At 42.8% G+C, this 22,220-nt stretch overlaps 1 protein-coding gene across 1 annotated transcript in view; it reads right to left on the reverse strand.

Moving 5' to 3' along the window:
- Positions 1 to 20,883, reverse strand: part of INPP4B (inositol polyphosphate-4-phosphatase type II B) — a 514,133-nt gene extending 493,250 nt beyond the window's left edge. Inside the window, exon 1 of the mRNA XM_038755090.1 lies at positions 20,801 to 20,883. The gene's annotated coding sequence lies outside the window, so the exon portion shown is untranslated. The remainder of the gene's footprint in view (positions 1 to 20,800) is intronic.
- Positions 20,884 to 22,220: the final 1,337 nt, after the last annotated feature.

Below are 22,220 nucleotides of genomic sequence, written 5' to 3' on the forward strand. Positions count from 1 at the left end.
TATGGAGAAAGTAATTGGGTTGTTTAGTCTATGCATAGCTATCCTTAATTTCCAGAGATTAAATCCAGGAGATCATGAGATCCGGTTCTTGCAAGTGAGTGTGCCTGACAAGACAGATGCATTACAGTGTCTGGCACACATTAAGTGCTTAATAAATATCACAATTATTTGTGATATTCCCCCCGTAACAGTGTGCACCAGAACTACATTTTGTACTGCAGAAATGCGTTTATCCCAAATATACCCCATTTAGCATTGGGACTAGAAGCTGATAACTGACCTAGTAATTGTCTTCAACCATATAAAGACTTTTCCTATAAAGATATCTTCTCCTTGTCTCCTGAGGACCAAGAAAGAAAAATATGCTTAAGTTACAGGAGAGATTTTGGTTGGATAAAGATGCTTTGACCAGTAGACTGATAAGAAATAGTAGGAAATAGAAATCTCACTGCTTTGAATGGTTTAGTCAGTCACCTATTTGGAAACAACTCTGGGATGACATATTATTCCTAGATTCTACCAAAGGACAGCTTTGGCAGTTCTGGAAAAAGCTGGAAGGAGCAAAAACATCTCTGTGATGCCTGCTGCTAGGAAGGACACCCAATTGCTGCTGCTTCTATGCCCACAATCCTCAGTGAGTTATTCCATGACTCCTACCTATAACTCCACCTATTTAGTAAAGATGGGGGTAGCCATACATTTGGACTTGTGAAAAATGAGCTGTCAGAAACTGGGGGGGGGTGGGTGATATGAAGGCTTTATTTTCAAGGTTATTTGAAATGTAAAATGCTGTTGGTTTTAAATGACCTTGTATTAATGAGACTTAAGTTTGACAATGACCTTGAGACTACATTTTAGCAACATCTATGAAATATAACTCCTTGTGAAAAGTGCTGGGGAAACTAAAATTCTATCCATACAAATTTTGGTTGGAAATCTCCCTACCACCTCTTCAGTAACTTCCTCTGTGATCTGAAAATTGGTACATAATAATGGATATTTCAAGCTTTTTACCACAAAATACAACACAGACTCTATTCATTGTCTGACCAGATGCCTGACCTGAAATCTATGCAAAAGCTCAATGACCTCGAAGTAACGGTCCGTGTCACAGTTTGAAATTAACGAGGAAACCTCACAGTGTTAGAACTATGACTAATCATCTGAGTGCAGCTTCAGAGGAAATATGACCATCCATAATGAATTTACTCCAGCATTGTGTCTCTGAAAGAGGCCGTGAAAGTGAATCCCCTAAAATTACACCACAGTCAAAGATAATGTCAGTTTTAGTATACATCTGTATTATTCCAAGGCCAAACAAACAGTAGGGAGACATCCTTAAAAAGAATGTTCGCAGAGAATACAGTAAATTAAAACTCGCTACGAGTTTTGCTGGAGATGTCAGCTTTAATTACTAGGAGGAAAAAACCTCCCTCAAGATTTATAAACTCATTTTCAGAGAGACTAGACCAATCTATTTCTCAAGCAGTAACAAGCTCATGAACTACTCCATAACTTTGTTCTCAAAGTTTTGGCTGCTACTGGTGGTGACGCTCTATAATCCAGTTAACCCAACTTTTTCTTCCTAGTCTACGAACACTGTAGCATTTTCATAATGGGCCCAGTAGTGAGTTCATGTTAGATGGTACACAACTAACCAGTTGGTCGAATGTCAAAAAGGGCAGTTATCACATGGTTCCTCCAAACATCTTTAGGTAACCCTTTGGAGACAGAATACTGGGGAGGATGAACTGTTGGTCTGATGGCATGGTTTATTGTTCTTGGGCAGCGCTGACTCCACCAAGCAAACTAATGTTCGGTGTTGAGCAATTAGTTGGAGAATTTGATCAATGGAGACTCCTAATCCAATTCATTCAAGTAAAAATTTCATCTATTGAGAAAGATTTTTTTTGGTGTCAACTTTTCTGATTGTTACTTCATTTCTCTACTTTGCCTGTAGTAGAACTTCAGTGGATTTATCTGATTTCAAAAGGCTCTCATGCAAACAGTTTAGAGAATGAATTCACTGAAGGCACCAAATAAATGTTTCTAAGCATAAGACTGCACTAGCTTCGGCATTTGTTTTTGATCCAGAAATCAAAAATCTACCTTTTCACTCTATATTGAAATGGTAGGCTTTACTCTCAAATGAACTAATAAGCAAAATACAAATAAGTATGTGAGATATTGATCTCAAAACATTAGCAGAATTTAAATGTGATATGTGTTTTCCAAAAAATCACAAAATTTGATTTGACTTGGATATTTCTCTTCTTTCAGTGAAGTACATTTGAAGAGAATGACACCCAAATAGCTGTTGAATAGGAAGCTGGACTGGGGGCACTGTATGCAATGAGACCAGATGAAGTGTTATACAGCCAAAATAATGCAGAGTCTGAAGCAATGCAGCCTACCTGTGAAAACTGAGAGTCAGCAGGCACCACAAGACCAACAAAGATAGCAATCAGGAGTAGAGTGAACTTTTTGGGTAGAGAATGCCATGAATACATAATTTTGAAAGACAGACAACAAAAATTGGTGGCAGGCAATCTCACAATCATGTAGCAAATAGAGAAGGCGACCTTTATACATTCACGGTGCGGTCATGTAACAATCTTGTCACCCCCCACACACTCACTCCAAGTAAAACCTTGCCATCGGTAGTGTCACCTTCAAAACAACTGTCAGAGATCCTATTTATAGTGACAAACTGAAAAGATCAGTGTGCAACAGTCCATCTAATTGTTCAGTCAGGAAAATATGTGTGACAGTTACTTCCTGAGCTTCTGAAAACTGAAGTGGCTCCACTATGACAGATAGAAAGGAAATCCTGAGAAGATGCCAACACTCCCCATAATAGTTTCCTTAATGCACCTTCCCACAGCATGTACAAGACACACACTCATAGAAAACATATTGTGACATCAAAATGAACTTAATAATAATAATAATAGTGGCATTTGTTAAGCACCTATGTGCCAAGCACAGTGCTAAGTACTGGGGAAGATGCAAGATAATCATATCAGACAACCCCTGTTCTACATTGGGCTCACAATAAGGGGGACGGAGAACAGTTATTGAATCCCCATTTTACAGATGAGGAAACTGAGGCAGAGAGAAAGTGACTTGACTAAGGTTATGCCTCAGGCAAGGAGCACAGCTGGGATTAGAGCCCAGGCCCCCTAACTCTCAGGTCCACGCTCTTTTTGCTACATAACTCTGTTTCTCCAGAACCAACAACTCTATCACTTCTAAAAATCACATGCCTCACCAAGGACTTTGATACTCATCCCACCATTACCCGAGAGCACTCATATACATATCCTTACACTCTACTGCTTCCTCTCTCTGATTTATTTTGTCTATCATCTCCAACTAGATTGTAAGCGGCTTGTGGAAAGGGATCATATCTATCAACTGTATTGCACTCTTCCAAGTGCTTAGCCTCTCCTATGAATCGATGCCTTATCGTGGCAGGAGAGTTTGCATAAGCTGATGAGGCTTAGAGCTATGCCATATAGGGCCACCCATAATTGAAAGGTCTAAAGTGAAGCAAAGTTGATTTACCTGTGCTGGACAGCAGCGGCATGAGAAAGTGTCAAAGGTGGATGATGTAGTGATCAAAACGTAAATCAAAGACAGTGGCAGTGACTCAAGGTTTTACTGCATGGAAGGTGGCAATGGTAAACCACTTTGGTATCTTTACCAAGAAAACTCTATGGGTCCACATAGCAGATTGACTTTTTGATAGATGATCCCCACTCTCGGCGTCAAGGCTCTCCATCACCTCACCCCCTCCTATATCACCTCCCTTCTCTCCCTTCTCCAGCCCAGCCCGCACCCTCCGCTCCTCTGCCGCTAACCTCCTCACTGTACCTCATTCTCGCCTGTCCCGCCATCGACCCCTGGCCCACGTCCTCCCCCTGGCCTGGAATGCCCTCCCTCCGCACAACCTCCAAGCTAGCTCTCTTCCTCCCTCAAAGCCCTGAGAGATCACCTCCTCCAAGAGGCCTTCCCAGACTGAGCCCCCATTTTCCTCTCCTCCTCCCCATCCCCCCTGCCCCACCTCCTTCCCCTCCACACAGCATCTGCATATATGTTTGTACAGATTTATTACTCTACTTATTTTACTTGTACATATTTACTATGCCATTTATTTTGTTAATATGTTTTGTTTTGCCTTGAAGCTGAGAGTGAGGAGTTCATGCCACATGCAGTGCCAGCTGGTTAAGATTGGTAATATCCAGTTAGATTCTATCAATCTATGGTTTTATTGAGCTCTTACTGTGCACAGAGCCTTGTACTAAGCACTTGGGAGAGTACAGCTCAACAGAATTGGTAGACTGTAATAAAGATGCATTTTTAGAAAGCAAAAGGCCCATCAGCATTAAAGCAATATTCATTACTGGACAAGAAAGGTAAGGGGAATGAGTGACAAGATTCCCAAATACCTACTGTATAGTATAGCGAGCTGGGGACAAAGAAAGGTGAAAGAGTCAATTTAGCGACATAATGATGGCAAACCTCAGATCATCTGGCATGCTACACATTGGAGCACCTGAAAGACAAATCTGTGAAGCTGAAAGGAGAAAAGGGGTAACTTTGTTGAAAAAGAGGGTTCAAGAAGAGCAAGAAATCTAAGCAGTAGAATGAAAATGGTGCCAGGAGTGACAGGGAATGTATGCTACAGTGTAGCAAGAGATGATCTGCACCTGCACATTATGTGAGGGATTTTTAGAATGCATCAGTCTCATCCACAGACAAAATTCTCACCATCAGCAGTGTCCTCCAATCTCAAATAACCAGCATATTATCTTTCTCTCCATATATATTCAAACATTCACATAATAAATGGTAGAGGTCACGGTCCTTGTTCCTTACAAACTGGATCATTTATTTACTAAATAGATCAATATTACTGGCTACCTTAGTGTATTTATTTTGTGCTTGCTTCCAGCTTTGTTTACCCTGATGACCCTGCATTTTCTTGGCCTGGTATTATTACTATTATGGTATTTGTTAAGTGCTTACTATGTGCCAAGCACTGTCCTAAGCACTGGGGTAGATACAAGGTAATCAGGTTGTCCTACATGGGGCTCACATTCTTCATCCCCATTTTACAGATGTGGTAACTGAGGCCCAGAGAAGTTAACTTCCCAAGCGCTTAGTACAGTGCTCTGCACACAGTAAGCGCTCAATAAATATGATTGATTAATTAAGCAGCTAGCCCAAGGTCACACAGCAGACAAGTAGCGGAGCCGAGATTAGAACCCATATCCTCTGGTTCCCAAGCCCGTGCTCTTTCCACTAAGTCATGCTCTTTGCTATTTGGTAGTTCTTTCAAGATATTTCTCTTGTGTGACATTAGCTTATCTTTGGTGGATGTTAAGATGGTGCAGAGAATGCCATTTTTATCATTTGTTTTCCATGAGTTTACAGAGATTTTTACTTTTATCCCTCTAGACTGTAAGTCCCTTGTGGGCAGAGAGTGGGTCTAATCAACTCTGTTTTATTGTACTCTCCCAAGCATTCAGTACAATGCTCTGCACACAGTCAGTGCTCAATAAACACAATTGATTGATTTTTATCCTGATAGGCTCAGATGAATTTGAACATGAATGGTCCGGGTATGAATTATCCTGTGAGGTAATCGGGATAATATGTGTATAAAATTCAAGCAATGATTTTATAGTCTATTTTCAATTTTGGACTCCTGCTTTTTGGGATTTGAATGCAGAGATTACATATTCTGTTGAGTGTGAATTTGATTTGGATGCTCAAGGGAATGAACATTTGTATCAACATATATCTAAATTATTCCTGAGCATACTCTAATTTCTGAACATCCTTAAACCCCAGAACCATTTTGATGTAAGATCTATTTCCCCAGCATTTGATTTGCTACTTTTATACTCCCTTTGAACTGCTAGAGCTTGCTACATTATTATTAATTTAAGGGGGTATGGGTGTTCAATGATCCCTTTCTCCTGCTATGCTTTGTTCTGCCAGTTCTCAAGTCTCCAGATCACTCCAAACCACTCCAATCTGTTGAGATTTCTTCTGGGCAGACTCTGCCTACCGCAAATTTTGGTTCTAATTTCACCACACTACTTTTCCCCCCGCCCCCCCATTCCTTTCAGTGTGATTTTTTAGAGAAATCTCTTACTCTAAATCATTCCAGGAAAAGCCTGAGAAGTATCTGGAAAGTGCGGTGCACTCCTGGAGCAGCATGGGGGGAAAAATAGCCCACTCAGCCCACCAATTTTTTTCTCTTCCTTTTATTTTCAGTGACTCGCCACAAACTAATTGATCCACCTGAGTACTTGCTCCAGGTGTTTCAGAAAATTCGAGTGCCCACAACTTTATGACCTTTTATTTGGGACCACCAGATCAATAAAATACCAGTAGAATTTTCCTGATTTTGTCCTAGTTTTTGCTGGTTTGGGAAATCCACTCAGAAATGCTGATCCTCTGTTATACTGACCACAAAAGAGAGAACACCATTCCCTGAGGACGAGTCTGTCTGAACTCAGGAAAAAGTCTCACCTTTATCTCCCTATTGGTACCTATCAGAAGAGTTGACATACCCTAGAGGTCTACCGGCTATTTGCCAACCAAAAAATCCTGACCATAGTGGCATTAAGGCACTCGATCAGCTCTTTCCTCCTACTTATACTTGCTTCTCTCTTACTCTATACCCCAAGCTCACACTTTTCCAGCCAACTTACTCACCCCACTTTGTTCTCATCTCTCTTGCTGTTGTCATTTTCCTGCTTATCTGAGGCACAAAAATTTTCTCCTGAGCAGAAGGCTGAAGATGCTTCAGATCTGCTCCAACCTAAAGACACCTGGACTGCAGTAACATGGATTCCACTATATGGGAGATAAATGTAGGGGTTTTCAACACTACATGAAACTTGAGGGTTTAATAACTAATATAACAGAGAGATGCTTGTGGATAAGAGGCAAATATAGAAGCACTGCAGTTAGTGAAGGGCAGAGAAATTCTTGCTGCCCTTACACTGTAGAAGCTTAGCAGACAAACACACACACAATGCATTTTTCTATCCTCTGCCTCCGTTAGAGTCAGCCTACAGTTAATCCACCTGCCATTCCTCAGTCAGGAACAGAGGCCTCCTCCTACCCCAATTCTGACTTCAGGTGTTCAACTTCCATGGGGGAAGTCAGGGGATCTGAGCAGTGGGGCACAGGAAAGAAGCCACCACATGGGATGTCAGGAGGGTTCGGGCTGCACTGTCTGCATTTCAGAAAAGTGATATGAGTACAGTCACATGATGTTTACGAGGAGGGGAACAAGGTGTGGCTTCTGCATCAGCTCCACTGAGTCTGTAAAACCTTCAGGGAGAAAGCCCATAAGGGGAAAAATAAATGGGTAGAGATATGCAGCTGAGAATACTGTTGAGTAAAGGAACGGTAGCTTGTCTGCTTTGCAGTATTAAAGCATTAATCTCCCCATAAGAGAGTAGCTCCAGCAATTTCTCTGCAAATTTCTGCTCAGGCATACACAGGAGGCAAAGCGGGCCTATTCCCTAGCCATTAATTAGTAAAAAAACCCCAGCACAGATCTCCTTTTGCTTTCTGTGACTTGAGTGGGCCACAAACATTAACTATTCTATTGCTTTCCAAGAGACAAATTCCTTACACCTCAAAATTCAGGCTTATGTTTTGTTATAGTCTGTTTCCCAAGGATAATACTCAACAGTGACTCAGAGAATGTCTATTCAATGTAATCCTCTGCATTTGCCCACCTTGATAAAGGGATTTTTCATAGGTTCTCCTTCCCTCTCTCTCTAGCCGCTCCTTCTCAGTTTCTTTTTCAGGCTCCTAATCTCCCTCCCTCCCTCTTTCGGAGTCCCTCAGAGTTCAGGCGCTCTTTCTATTCTCCGTATACATCCATTCTCTTGGAGAATTCATTGGCTCTGAGGGTTTCAACTAACATCTCTACATGGCTGATTCCCAAATCTCTCTCTCCAGCCCTGACTTCTCTCCTTCTCTGCAGTCTCGCCTTTCCTCTTGCCTTCAGAGCAACTCTTTTTGGACGTCCTGCCAACACCAAGCTTCTCATCTTCCCACCCAAACCCTGTCCTCCCCGTGATTTTCCCATCCCTGCTTCTACCACTACCCTCCCTGCTTCACAGGCCTGTAACATAGGTTGCCAACTTGTACTTCCCAAGTGCTTAGTACAATGCTCTGAACACAGTAAGCGCTCAATAAATACGATTGAATGAATGAATAGGCATTTACCTCGACTCATCTTTCATTCAACCCACATATTCAGTCTGTCACCAAATCCTGTCGGTTCTTCCTCCATAACACCTCTATAATCTGCCCCTTCCTTTCCATCCAAACTGCTACCATGCTGGCCCAATCCTTTATCCCTTAGAGAAGCAGTGGGGCTCAGCAAAAAGAGCCCAGGCTTGGGAGTCGGGGTCATGAATTCTAATCCCGGCTCCACAACGTCCGCTGTGTGACCTTGGGAAAGTCACTTAACTTCTCTGAGCCTCAGTTACCTCATCTGTAAAATGGGGGTTAAGACTGTGAGCCCCACGTGGGACAACCTGATCACCTTGTAACCCCCCCCCCCCACACACACACACACACATAGCGCTTGGAACAGTGCTTCACACATAGTGAGCACTTAAATGCCATTATTATCATCATCATTATGTCCTAACTACTGCATCAGCCACCTCACTGACCTCTCTGCCACCTATCTTTCCCTTTTCCAGTTCGTACTTGTGGGTTCTAATCCCGACTCCGCCACTTGTCAACTGTGTGACTTTGGGCAAGTCACTTAACTTCTCTGTGCTTCAGTGACCTCATCTGTAAAATGGGGATTAAGACTGTGAGCCCCACGTGGACAATGTGAATACCTCGTATCTACCCCAGCGCTTAGAACAGTGCTTGGCACACAGTAAGCACTTAAATATCATTATATACAGCACTCTGCTGCCCCAATCATTTTCCTAATAAGAAGCTGAACCCATGTCTCCCCACTCCTCAAAACCTCCATTTGTTGCCCATCTACCCCCACATCAGAAACTTCTTACCAATGGCTTTAAGGCAATTAATCTACCTTATCTCACTGTTCTCCTTCAACCTAGCCCACACACTTTGCTCCTCTAATGCCAACCTACTCACTGTACTCCATTTTATCTACTTTACCACAAAGCTCTTACCCACATCTTCCTTCTGGTCTCCCTCCTCCTCCATGTCTTACAGATCATCACTGTCCCACCTTCAAAGCCCTCCTAAAAAAATCACACCTCCTCCAAGAGCCCTTCCCCAGCTAAGCCCTCAGAGAAGCAGCAAGGTGAAGTGGATAGAGCACGGGCCCGGGAAATCAGAAGGACATGGCTTCTAATCCCAGCTCTGGCACTTGTCTGCTATGTAACCGTGGGCAAGTCACTTTACTTCTCTGGGCCTCAGTTCTCTCATCTGTAAAATGGGGATTGAGACTGAGTCCCATGTGGTTAGCAACCCAATTTGCTAACCCAGCACTTAGTGCAGTGCCTGCCGCATAGTAAGCGCTTAAATACCATCATTATTATTATTATCATTATTTCTCCTACTTGCTCTCCCTTCTGTGTTACCTATGCCCTTGGAGCTGTACCATTTAAGCACTTGATATTCACACTACCCTCAGCCCCACGGCATGTAAATTCATATCCTTATGCTCTGCCATTTCCCCTTTCTGTAGTTCAATATATCTCTCCCACTCTGGATTGAATGTTCTTTGTGGGTGGGGAACGTGTCTACTAACTGATGTATTGTTCTGTTCCAAGCACTTAGTTCAGTGCTCTGCACACCCCTAGTGCTCAATAAACACCACTGGTAATCAGCATTTTCTTCAAAACTATAATATATAGGACACTATGTTAAAGCATCAGATCTGTACTGTAACAAAGGATTAATAAGACTTAGCAGTATCAGTGTTATTGATTTAAATAAACCCACATTTTATGGATGAGATGCATAGTACGTGATGTCAGAAGTGGAAAAACACACACCCCGGCCTGTTCAGTGGCTTTCTACATTTCGCTGTAAGCATCTATGGTTGACAGTCACCAGTGTTTTATAGAGGTTAATATTTATTTCTGTTTATGTGTAGCATTCTAAGTAGAAAATTCAGCGAGGAGTAAATTTTTTAAATGTACACTATGCATTTAAAATGACTGTATAAATGAAGCATATTGGACTCAGCTGCTATCCAAAACAGATGTTTCTTTCAATGTACAGAGTTGCTGGGATCTTGGAACAATTTTTCTGTCTCAATTTTCAATGTACATGATTAAAGGTTTTCCAATTGGAAGACAATTGCATGTCCCCTGTTCTCGCATTGTCCACAGATGCTAGCTCTACAATCTCCAAATTAATTCAGTAAAGACATGGTAGAAGTTAACTTTCTGAAAATTTCATTAACCGATTTTATTTTCTAACACAGTTCCCTTCTAGTTATACATGTCTCCACGGTGGGAAGGGTACAGGCTGAGGCGCAACCCTTGGTATTGCTAGATGAGCTAAAAGATAAGCAATTGCTGAAAGCGCCCAAAAGACAGATTCAAGGGGCCTCAAGGTTTACCTTGGCTTTTCACCCACAATCAACTAAGGGTATTTACTGAGTGCAGACCACTGTGCTAAGTGCTTGGTAAAGTACAATAGAGTTGGTAGACACAATCCCACCAAACTAAGTTTATAATCACAAGAAAATAATACCTGCATAGGAGCTGAGCTCTTCTCCAATATTCATTTATTCATTCAATCATATTTATTGAGCACTTACTGTGTGCAGAGCACTGTACTAAGCACTTGGGAAGTACAAGTCGACAACATATAGGGACGGTCCCTACCCAGTAATGGGCTCACAGTCTAGAATGGGAAGACAGACAACAAAACAAAACAATATACCAATCATATTTATTGTTTACTGGGTAAAGAGCACTGTACTAAGTCCTTCAGAGAGTTCAATATAACAGAGTTGGTAGACATGTTCCCTGCCCACAACGAATATACAGCTACACAATGTAATAAATCAAACATAATTAATAATGTTTGGTATAAGTGCTTATTATGTACCAAGCACTGTTCTAAGAGTCACTGTACATACAAGGAAATCAGGTTGGACACAGTCCCTGTCCCACATGGGGCTCACAGTCTTAATCCCCATTTTACAGATGAGGTAACTGGCACAGAGAAGTTAAGTGACTTACCCAAGGGCAAGCAGCAGCCTTGTGGCAGAGCCGGGATTCAAACTCACATCCTCTAACTCCCAGGCCTGTGCTCTTTCCACCAGACAATGCGGCTTCCCTAATTAGGATATGACAATAGGCTCAGAGGCAAAGAAGAAAATTTTCTTAAGTCACGGAAAATATTGAGGGGGAAGTGGCTACGTGTGACATGCACACACTCTCAACAACACCCAAGCTCTCATACACATTTATTTATCCTCACTCCTCTCCCTCAACAATGCAGATTGGACATTTGGCTCTTCTAAGAAAACATGTCTCCTGCTGTTGACCTCTTGCTCACATCCTTCCCTTCTGCCTTGAACTCTCTTCTCCTTCCCATGCAGCAGACCACTATCCTCCCAATTTTCAAAGCCCTTCCGAAATCCCATCTTCTTCAGGAAGTCTAATCTCTTCATCTCGCCATCCTATTTCCCCCCAGGCTGTATCACTTATACTCTCAAATCCTCAACACCTAAACACTTACTAACTCACCCATCCCCTCCCAGCACTTACATACCTGTCTTTAAGTTTTCACCTAGAAAATTGGAGAAGCAGCGTGGCTCAGTGGAAAGAGCCCGGGCTTTGGAGTCGGAGGTCATGGGTTCAAATCCCAGCTCTGCCACTTGTCAGCTGTGCGACTTTGGGCAAGTCACTTCACTTCTCTGGGCCTCAGTTCCCTCATCTGGAAAATGGGGATGAAGACTGTGAGTCCCACGTGGGACAACCTGATTACCTCGTATCTACCCCAGCACTTAGAACAGTGCCTTGCACATAGTAAGTGCTTAACAAATACCGACATTATTATTATTATTAAAATCAGTGTCATTCTACCCAGCTAGACTGCAAGCTGCTTGAGGGCAGAATAATTCTATTGTCATCCTCCAAGAATCAAATAAACATTGAACAAATTGTTGACAGATGCCTAGGATCTTCTCTATAGATCTCTAAAGTAACAAAAACCTTCCCTCATTCTGAGAACAGGTAAAAAAAAAAAAATCCTCTTCTCTAAAGAGATCTGAAGTCATTGTCCGCTAGCTATCTGATGTAGAGGTGCAAAAATCTTCCTAAGGTTTTTTGGGTTTTTTTAAAGTGTCTCAATTTAAGAAAAGCCATATTGAGTCAGATCAATGATACAACCAGATTCGGTTTCTGGCTAAAGAATTGATTGTAAAAACTGTGATGATTCAGTTCAATCATTAGGCAAACACACCTTGCTAATCATCTAAGATCATAATATTTGGATGAGTGGAATGAAAAATACAAGTAGTGCGTTAGTGCTTTTGAATCCATTCCAATAGTAGGCGTAATATTGCTTATTAAGTGCTTACTGTTATGTAGAACACTGTACTAAGTGCTGGGATAGACTACACAAGTGGGAATCTAGATTTTACAGCTGGAGTTACCAAGTGTTTGTTCTGTACTTGTAATATGTGTTTTTTCCTGAGTATTTCCCTGCCTTTGGCAACCCTCTTGAAACACCATTCACATGGCATTGAAATGCTACATTCAAATTTGTAAAAAATAAATAAGGACCGCTAGAGTCCTTGAATTGAATTGCCGGGGAGAATAAGGCCATTCTACCAGTGGCGCAAGCAGCAGTAGCTTCCGTCTCTACGGAGTTGCTCCTTTCTGAGCTCTCTAGGAACAGAGCAGCGGCAGTAGGAGGATGAGAAGCAGTGCAGGCTAGTGGCTAGACCATGGGCCTGGGAGTTAGAAGGTCATGGGTACTAATCCCAGCTCTGCCACTTGTCTGCTGTGTGACCTTGGGTAAGTCACTTCACTTCTCTCAGTTACCTCATCTGTAAATGGGGATTAAGACTATGAGCCCCAACTGGGAAAGGGGCTTTGTCCAACCCGATTTGCTTGTTTCCACCCCAGTGCTTAGTACAGTCCCTGACACAAAAGTGCTCAACAAATACCATAATAATAATAATAATAGGCTGGCAGGAGTGCAACCCAAGTACACACCACAGTTTTGGGTGCACAAACCATCCGAGCCCACGTGGCGACAGAGTAGTGATGATGCTGTACCACAGTGTCATGGATCAGGGGGTGGTTCCTAAGGGAGCTGTGGTCTTTGCCGCACATGTTAGCCCGCTTTAGTCAGGATTCCTGCTGAACCCACCCACCACGCAAGATGCCCTGGATGGTTCTTCAGTCATAAGCCTTCCCCACTGATGGCATAGCCCCAGCAAGCACCCCTTAACTTCTGGTTTCCACACCGTCAACCCCTTCTGGACCCCCTGTAACAGACACATTTGCTACCCATCACAAGCACATCATATCTAATAATAATGTTGGTGTTTGTTAAGCACTTACTATGTGCCAGGCACTGTTCTAAGCGCTAAGGTAGATACAAGGTGATCAGGTTGTCCCACGGGGGGCTCACAGTCTTCATCCCCATTTGACAGATGAGGTAACTGAGGCACAGTGAAGTGACTTGCCCAAGGTCACAGAGCTGACAAGTGGGATTAGAACCCACAACCTCTGACTCCCAAGCCTGTGCTTTTTCCACTAAGCCACGCTGCTTCTCTACTCTCTGATCTATATTTTTGTAGGCACTGCGATTGTAATATGAAATTTCAGGCAGATCCTCATCACGAATATTTTACTATCACATTAAACATCCAACACAAAAGAGTGTATATGCTTATATACACACACATATATAAAGTACTTGTTAAATGTTTACTATGTACTGGGACTGTAGTAGTAGTTGCTGAGGAGGATATCAACTAATCAGGTTGGATCCCACATGGGGTGCACAGTCTTAATCACCATTTTACAGATGAGGTAACAGGCACAGAGAAGTTAAGTGACTTTGCCAAGGTCACACAGCAAACAAATGGTGGACCCAGGATTAGATTAGAGCTTATGCTCTTTCCACTAGGCCATGCTGCTTCTCATTTACACGTAATCATGACAATTTCTGCGAGGTCAAAATATGAAATGTTTGTTTATATAGATTTTGTATATTTATGAAAAAGACAAAAAATGAACATGAAAGGCATTTCCACTTTATCCTGCTTGGGCTTTTGAATCTTGATTAATGGGATTAGACATAAAAGAAAAAAAATACACTGTGGTTTTAGGCTAGAAGACCAGCTCTATCACTCCACCTTTAAAGTGCCCAAATTGATTATGTTTAAGATAATTGTATCTGATTTACAAACAAGACACTTAAATTTCTCTCCTTCAAAAGAGCAATGTTTTCAGCACTCTGGTTTATGTAAGTAGTAATACATATTTATGGGTGATTTCATGACACCTCATTAGTGAGCTGTTCAACAAGTTGAACCAGTTGAATTAGATGGTTTAAATATTTATGCAGAATGTTTCTTCTTTGGAAGTAAATATAATTACAAATATATGTTGACTATGGAAAGATGCACATTGTGCTTGGGAAGTCAGCTTTCATTAATGTGGGTACCCTTCTCTGGGAAAACCATAAGCTGCCCCTCAATTAAAAAGCGGGCAATGAAAAGCAAATCTAACAGTAAAACACGTTGCTGCTTGCAATACACTCAATCCTTGGATTTACAGCATCCATAGTTCCTGAAAATTGCATCTAAGTACAAACACATTTTCTAATAGGAACAATGTTATAAATGGGGGAACTGGTTCCTGAATCAAGGTCAGGTGCCCAATTTTTACAAAAGCACCCAGAATTAGGTCCTTGACATGGAAGTGTTCTACAGCTACATAAATGTATTTATAGTTAGAGAGTTTGAGCCCACTGTTGGGTAGGGACTGTCTCTATATGTTGCCAACTTGTACTTCCCAAGCGCTTAGTACAGTGCTCTGCACACATTAAGTGCTCAATAAATACGATTGATTGATTGATAGGGTAGCCACAAGTAAACCAGATGCGTGACCCTCTCTGGATTTCCTGAGTGCCACTCTCTCTTCTCCCTCCCAATGTCAAATTTTGAATTTCGTTTCAAAATCGATCTGGCTTCTTACACAGCTGTACCATCTCCCTCCTCTGGAATCACCTCAGCTGCAGGGATCAGACCAGCCAGACGCAGGGGAGGAAGGCCAGATTTGAAACTACCTTTTCTCTGGCCTGATCCCTAGCCGGTCCCTACGTTTACAGTGATTCCACTGCTGCAAGTAGGGAAGAGGCAGTGGTGATTCCCTCTCAGGTTTACTTCCCCACCCAGCCTGTTCCCAGCCTCTGTGGAGGTCCCAGGGAGGTGGAGAGGAGGATATGAAGAGGTTATAGCTCATAGGAGGTTATATGAAGAGGGCAGTCCAACTGTGAAAGAATTTCAAAAGGCAGCACTGGGCAAGCAAACTGCAAGACTGGGACCCCCATTTGTGGGAGGATGAAACAAGGGAGCAATGGGAATTGAAGAAATCATTTGTGGGAAAGAGGAAATGACCATTTAAAGAGGTGTGAAGGCATGGAGCAGGGTTTGCCATAGAGGATTGACACCTCTACTTTACCTCCAGGACAGTACTTACTGAACCGAAGATGAAAAGTGGACTAGTGCCAAAATCAAAACCAATGAGTAGGAAAGTTAAGACAGGGTATAAATTCAGAATAGCCTTAAATGCCATTGACCCTAACTCAAAATATCCTGCCAGGGAATGCCTGCTTTCAGTTAAACAGGACACCTCACAAAACACCTTAATGAGCTATTAAGACTAAGGAAAAACAATTTTAAAATAATGGGAACAGAAAACATTTCAGGCTAAATCAATGTGCTCCCTATTCTGTGTCCCTAAAATCTCTTCATTCCATAACAATGTGGAAATAATTAGCATCATCCCATCATCAGTATCTACTGAGGGCCTACTTTGTGCGGCTTAAATCAGTGCAGCTATATGGCACTGATATTTTCATACTTGTTATGTGCTCCATGCATCTCAAACAGCCCAAATAAATAAGGATACCAGGAGTATACTTAGTACCAGCTTTTCAAAAACAACTTTTTAAAATTAAACTAATTTATGAATATTTTCAGTGTCAAAAGCCACATCAGTAAGAGTTTAAAAAAAATGGGCTCGTTCCATGCCTGCAAAATTTGCATTTTTCTGACCTAGAATTGAATCAGTTTGTGGTTACGTGTATTCTGCCACGAAGATTAATATAGAAGGATGTTATTGTCTGTGTTTTGAAATCTGAAAATATTCAATTAGGAGAAAACTAGAAAACTATACGACCCATCCGTAACCTAGACTACTGTTATAATTACGTTTACACACAAACACTTTGCTATTCAGCAAACCATTATATGAAACGTAAGATTTCTAGACTCAGTGCCAAGGGGAAGAGGGGTGGAAAAATCAAGTCACTTTTTTCATCCAAGTTCTAATAACTGCAATCTGGGCAGATTCCTAATGATTGTCTACCTCTTTAAGAAATCACCTCTGATTCCTAATGGATCAAATGATTTCTTCAACTAAAAGGCGACTGCTTCCTGCTTGAATCAAAGCTCTTCTCCTTCAGCCAGCACACTATTTAGGTATTTCTTAACCAAAAGAAAATCAGTTTCTTCTGAATTATGTTTATCAGGAGATATATATATGTGTGTGTGTATGTATATATACATACACACTTATACATATGAATATATATACACACACATCATATATATATCTATAGATAGATATATATATTACTTTGATCTTTCCTCAGAGTCATTCCCGCTTTTGTCTTCTACTTTGCTGATTATTCGTCTTTTACCATATCCTCACTACTCAATCTCACACAGCATTCTGTTGGGCTGAATGTGGATGGTTCAAATTACCTTCCTTTATAACTCTCTGTAATGAGCCAAAATAGTAAAAACAGCTTAGGAAAGCCTTTAAAATCAAGTTTAAGGTATGTAAAAATGCTAGTCCCTCCTCACAAATAAGAGGTCCCCAAACATATTACAGAGTTACATTGGCTGGGTTTTAATTTTATTAACAGAATGAAATTTTATATATATATATATATATATTTTTTTTTTTTTTTAACTGGTCTATAACCACTCAGCACTGCACACTGCCATCTAGTGGGAAATGTTTTTCAAAAATCTAAATGTGCGGCTGAAATCTTCAGGGTCAGGAAAATGCTGTATTTCCTGAAATAAAATTTTCAAGGAAGAAAGGCTGGAAACATATTTTTTCATAACTTCTAGAGAAGAGTTCTACTGGAAATAAAATGAGATTACACAAGTAAAGTCAGCCTAGTTTAATACATTAAGCTAAGACAGATGTGATTGTGTTGGCAAACATGAAAAGTTGCCGACGGCTCACAAAGACACGAAATGTTTTCTTTAAAAAATAGTTTCTTTCTCGTCAGCACATCAACTAGGTAGTGTGCTCCATTATGATAGCTTAAATGGAAAGTGAAGTTAGCTCACAAGACTAACATCAGGATGTTCAAAGACAAATTGTGATATTTAATAAGCATCAACAATTCTCTAAAGCCTGCATTAGAGCTCTCCACATTATCTCAAAGTTATAATTTCAATATAAGGTGCCATATTCCTTTATTTCCCATTGTTTCTTCTTGAATTTTTCCTCATTCCTTTCTTGTGTCAATCACAAGAAGCTATCGATCATCTTTTGACAGTAAGAGTAGGCATCTGTGAAACTGAAGTGAGCACCATTTTGGCAACAGGACTAAGAAAAGATGCAGTACCAGAGCAGAGAAAATCATACCTTCTTTCTACTCCGTGTCAGAAATAAATTGTTTACACACTTTTAACCTAGAATGAAGCTGGGAGATCCACAGGACTGGCCTTCAACAATCACTATAATTACAGGCTTTAAGAATAAACAGAGGAAAAATTCAGTAGACTCCATCATAAACTGCTGGAATGAGATTACAATTTAAAAAAAGATGAACTCTCTTCCTCAGATAATCTCCATGGGATTCTGTCATCACAGCCTATTTGGAGGGCTCCAAAAGAGAGGCAGGATTCACTGTTGATCTGATGAGTTAATGAAAAAAAAAAAACCCTGGGATTGCCCAAAATATTGCATAATCCACAACTCAGTTTTAAAATCATGATGTAAGAACATCAAGCTCATCCATCTACCCCATCCTACAGTTTATAATTCTGCTCATCTAATTTCTCAGTATGAGCGAATATTTCAAGCTCAATTTATAAACGATCACACACGTCCCCAGCACTGTGAGGTTCTTCTAGAGTTAAGAATCTATCTTTCATGAGCTATAGTTTGATACTTCTTCAATTAATATTTCCACTGTGGCAAACTCAAACTACAAGGGCAGATGTACAGACTTCAGAAATGATGACATTACCATTAGAGAAACAACTCAAAACCTATTCAGGTATTCTAAAGTGACCTTGGTAAATACCTACAAAACCAAACTCTATGAAAAGAATGCACTGAAGCTTTCATTCCTTTACAGCTATGGAGCACCTATAGACAAAGATTACCCATAAACCCCCACATTCTCTATACCGCCCCTCAACATGTCTCACATCCCCAGAAATACTTGAAATGCTGTGGTATCCATAGGATTTTGCCAAAAGCACATTCAAGAACCAAACACGTCTGATAAATCCCTAGACGTACAATCCTTGGGGCTTAAAGAAGAATAAATTCCCCAAATGGGGATGCTCAGTTGAGATTTTAGGATTTGGAGGTTTTGGGCCTTTCGGGAAAATTTTGCAATCCACGCAACAACCACAGCTCCAGCTGTGACTATGTCCAAGTCTCCCTTTTAGGACACCACAATCAAAGATTTAAAATTCATACTCCCTAGGGCTCTGGGTAGGAAAAAAGGGGATGAAAATCGAGAAATTCAGAAGAGACTAAAAAGTGCATTAAACAGAACATTTAAAATTTAACTTCCGATTTTTTAAAAAACAGGCAGTGGCTGCATGTGTGTTTGCACGCGCTGATCTGAGCAGCTACCCACTTTATTGCTTCGAGCAAGTCGCCAAGGCTAGAGAAATACTCAGGGACAGTCACATACTACTACTTTAGTACATCGCGCCACCTTGTTCTCCTACTCTCTCCTTCCTCATAAAGGTTGTGAACTTACAGATTCATCATATAAAAATTTAGTACTAAAGATCCTAAAATGCAATTAGTGGGTGAGGATCACTGGCTGGGAAGTGGAGATGTGGAATAGATAAACCAGTAAACATTTCACCCTCTAATGACAAGGCTGTAAAAATTTCTTTTTAAAAAAGGTTCACATCATGTTTGACATTTACCTGGAAACTGACATTCCTGAGGTTGCCAAGGAATGGGAGTTGAGTTCGCAGCTCTTGCTCTCTGCTTTTTGGAGAACTGCCCTCTTGGGTTTTGCCTCAAGAAGTCCAAGTTAATTCTGCTACCCATGTAGAGATTTATATTACTTGTACTGGGAGAGACTCCAAGGTCTCAAACAAGGAGTGAATTATTTTAAGTCACAAAAATTTTATATGACTATTGGTTAACTGGAAGCCCATTCCCCAAAATGAATGGTTTTCTTTTTCAAACATGAAAAAAATAATGGCATTGCTCAGTGAAATGTTTAGGAAATGCATGGGCAACAGCCCCCTTTGCAATGCTGACAGAAAATAAATTATCTGATCTAACCACAACTTTCTGAACTCAAAATTTAAGTATTTCGGTCTATAGATCCGATTGCTTCAGCAGCTGAAGGGGCCAAATTAGAAATCTTTATTTGTCAGTCGGGTCATTTTTTAGGCCTCTATGATATATAATTTTAAAATCCAAACGCAGGTTTAAAGATGCACCAGCCTAATGGGTCCTTATCCTAGAAGGAAATATTAACAACTAATGTTCAAGATGATCATGACAGCGATATTTTAACCAGCAAGTACGTCTCCCACTGGGAGAGTTGAAAGTACCTATTGGCTGCATTTTGTAACCTTTCAAGGGCAATTCACTTGTCACATTTTGAGGAAATAAGCTTTAAAAAAAACAACATGCCAGGCAAAAGGATTAATACTGTACCCATCCCCAAGAAATGAATACTTATCTTGAGGATATTTATCCCCTATGTGGAACGAGGCTTTCTCTGGATAGAGTCCATGGCCTGTGTACCCCTGATAAAGGGTGGGCAGACATACCTTATCTTATAAGGTATGTCTTCCCACCTGCACCCCGTTGAATTGCCTCTTCAGTAAGCATTCTCACCTGGTTCTATCTCCTACCTCACCACCTGAATTAAGTCAGCTTCATCTGTCTGGTCCAAATAACCCATTAGCCAGGACAGGACTTGGCTGCTTACACCTTCAGCTGTTGATGGTTGAGCAGATTGGGCACGCCTTCCCCAGGGTAACTAGTCCCCACCTCAAACACACAGTTTACTCTTTCCGATAGGTTTCTGTTCTTCTGTTTTAGGGTGCCTCGTCTTGGGAAATACCGACATTGCGGGGAAGGGAGAGATAAACTATTGGTAAAGCAACAAGCACCTCACACAGGCAATCAAGGTGATGATAAGGGTTCCCAGGGTCTGCCTAGAATAAAGAATAAGAGAAAAAGAGAGGCAGGGGAGGGGACGGGGAAGGGCCAGAAAAGGCAGGTAGGAGAGAAGCATCGTCATTAAAAGCAATAGAGAAACCCACCGGTTTTTTCCTAAGAAGTTTTGTTCAGCGGCAGCCTAATCGCGATGCGCGCATCCTCGCCCTGAAAAATGGATCGCTTTTCTCCGGCAGGCAGCTGGCTCGTCTGGCTCCCGCATCTCCTGCGGGGCAGCAACAAGCCGGCTCAGGAGCGGGAGGGGGAGGAGGGGGAGGAGGAGGAGGAGGAGGAGGAGGAGGAGATTTCGGGCAGGGCTGGGGGCGGACGGTGGGAGGGGACTCCCCCTTCCCCTTCCCCTTCCCCTTCCCCTTCCCCTTCCCCTTCCCCTTCCCCACTCATCACGGGGAGGGACGGAAAACAGGCATCTGGGGCCTCGGCTGAGGGCAACGGGGATGCGATGATCTTGTCCGGGCTCCACGCAACCCTTCCCAAACCGCGGGGTGGGGCTGGGGCTGGGAATGAGGATGGAGATGGGGGTGGGGATGGGAATGGGAATGGGGCTGAGGTGGGGATGGGGATGGGAATGAGGCTGGGGATGGGGATGGGGTAGGGAGTGGGAATGGGGTAGGGGGTGGGAATGGGGCTGGGGCTGAGAGTGGGAATGAGGCTGGGGATGGGGGTGGGCTGGGAATGGGGTAGAGGTGGGAATGGGGCTGGGGCTGAGAGTGGGAATGAGGCTGGGAATGGGGGTGGGCTGGGGATGGGGTAGGGGGTGGGAATGGGGTAGGGAGTGGGAATGGGGTAGGGAGTGGGAATGGGGCTGGGCTGAGGATGGGGTAGGGGGTGGGAATGGGGTAGGGAGTGGGAATGGGGCTGAGAGTGGAAATGGGGCTGAGTTGGGGATGTGGATGGGAATGAGGCTGGGGATAGGAATGGGGGTGAGGTGGGAATAGGAATGGGGGTGAGGTGGGGATGGGAATTGGGGTGGGGATGGGGCTGAGATTGGGGATGGGGATGGGGCTGATAATGGGGGTGGGCTGGGGATGGGGCAGGGGGTGGGAATGGGGCTGGAGCTGAAGATGGGAATGAGGATGGGAATGGGGCTGGGGCTGGGTGGGGATGAGTCTGGAGGCCCGAGGCTTTAGGACAGCTGGGCAGGAGGCAGGGGATGTGGGGCAACCGCCCGCCCGCCTCCGGAGGTGCCCCCTGGAAGGCTGGCCCGGGCAGGGGGAGGGCAGGATGGGGACCTGACGGGGCAGGCCACAGGATGCCAGGGGACCGACCGGGCCGGGGGACATTTACAGAAGGAAGGAAGGGGACCAGAAGGGGTCAGAGGGGGACGGGCCGGGCCGGGCCGGGCCGGACCGGGGATTTGGGGAGGGGGCCACCGGCGGGAAAGGTTGCCAAATGGGGAAACTCGTTGAGGGCAGAGCGGTGGGCGGCGGTGGGGACTTTGTGGGCACTTTGTCGTCGGTCCCGGCTGGCTGGTTGCTTGGCCGTGTGTGTGCGGGGGGACGAGGAGGA

The sequence above is a fragment of the Tachyglossus aculeatus genome, chromosome 12 (genome assembly GCF_015852505.1).
Source record: "Tachyglossus aculeatus isolate mTacAcu1 chromosome 12, mTacAcu1.pri, whole genome shotgun sequence".
NCBI classification, from domain to species: domain Eukaryota; kingdom Metazoa; phylum Chordata; class Mammalia; order Monotremata; family Tachyglossidae; genus Tachyglossus; species Tachyglossus aculeatus.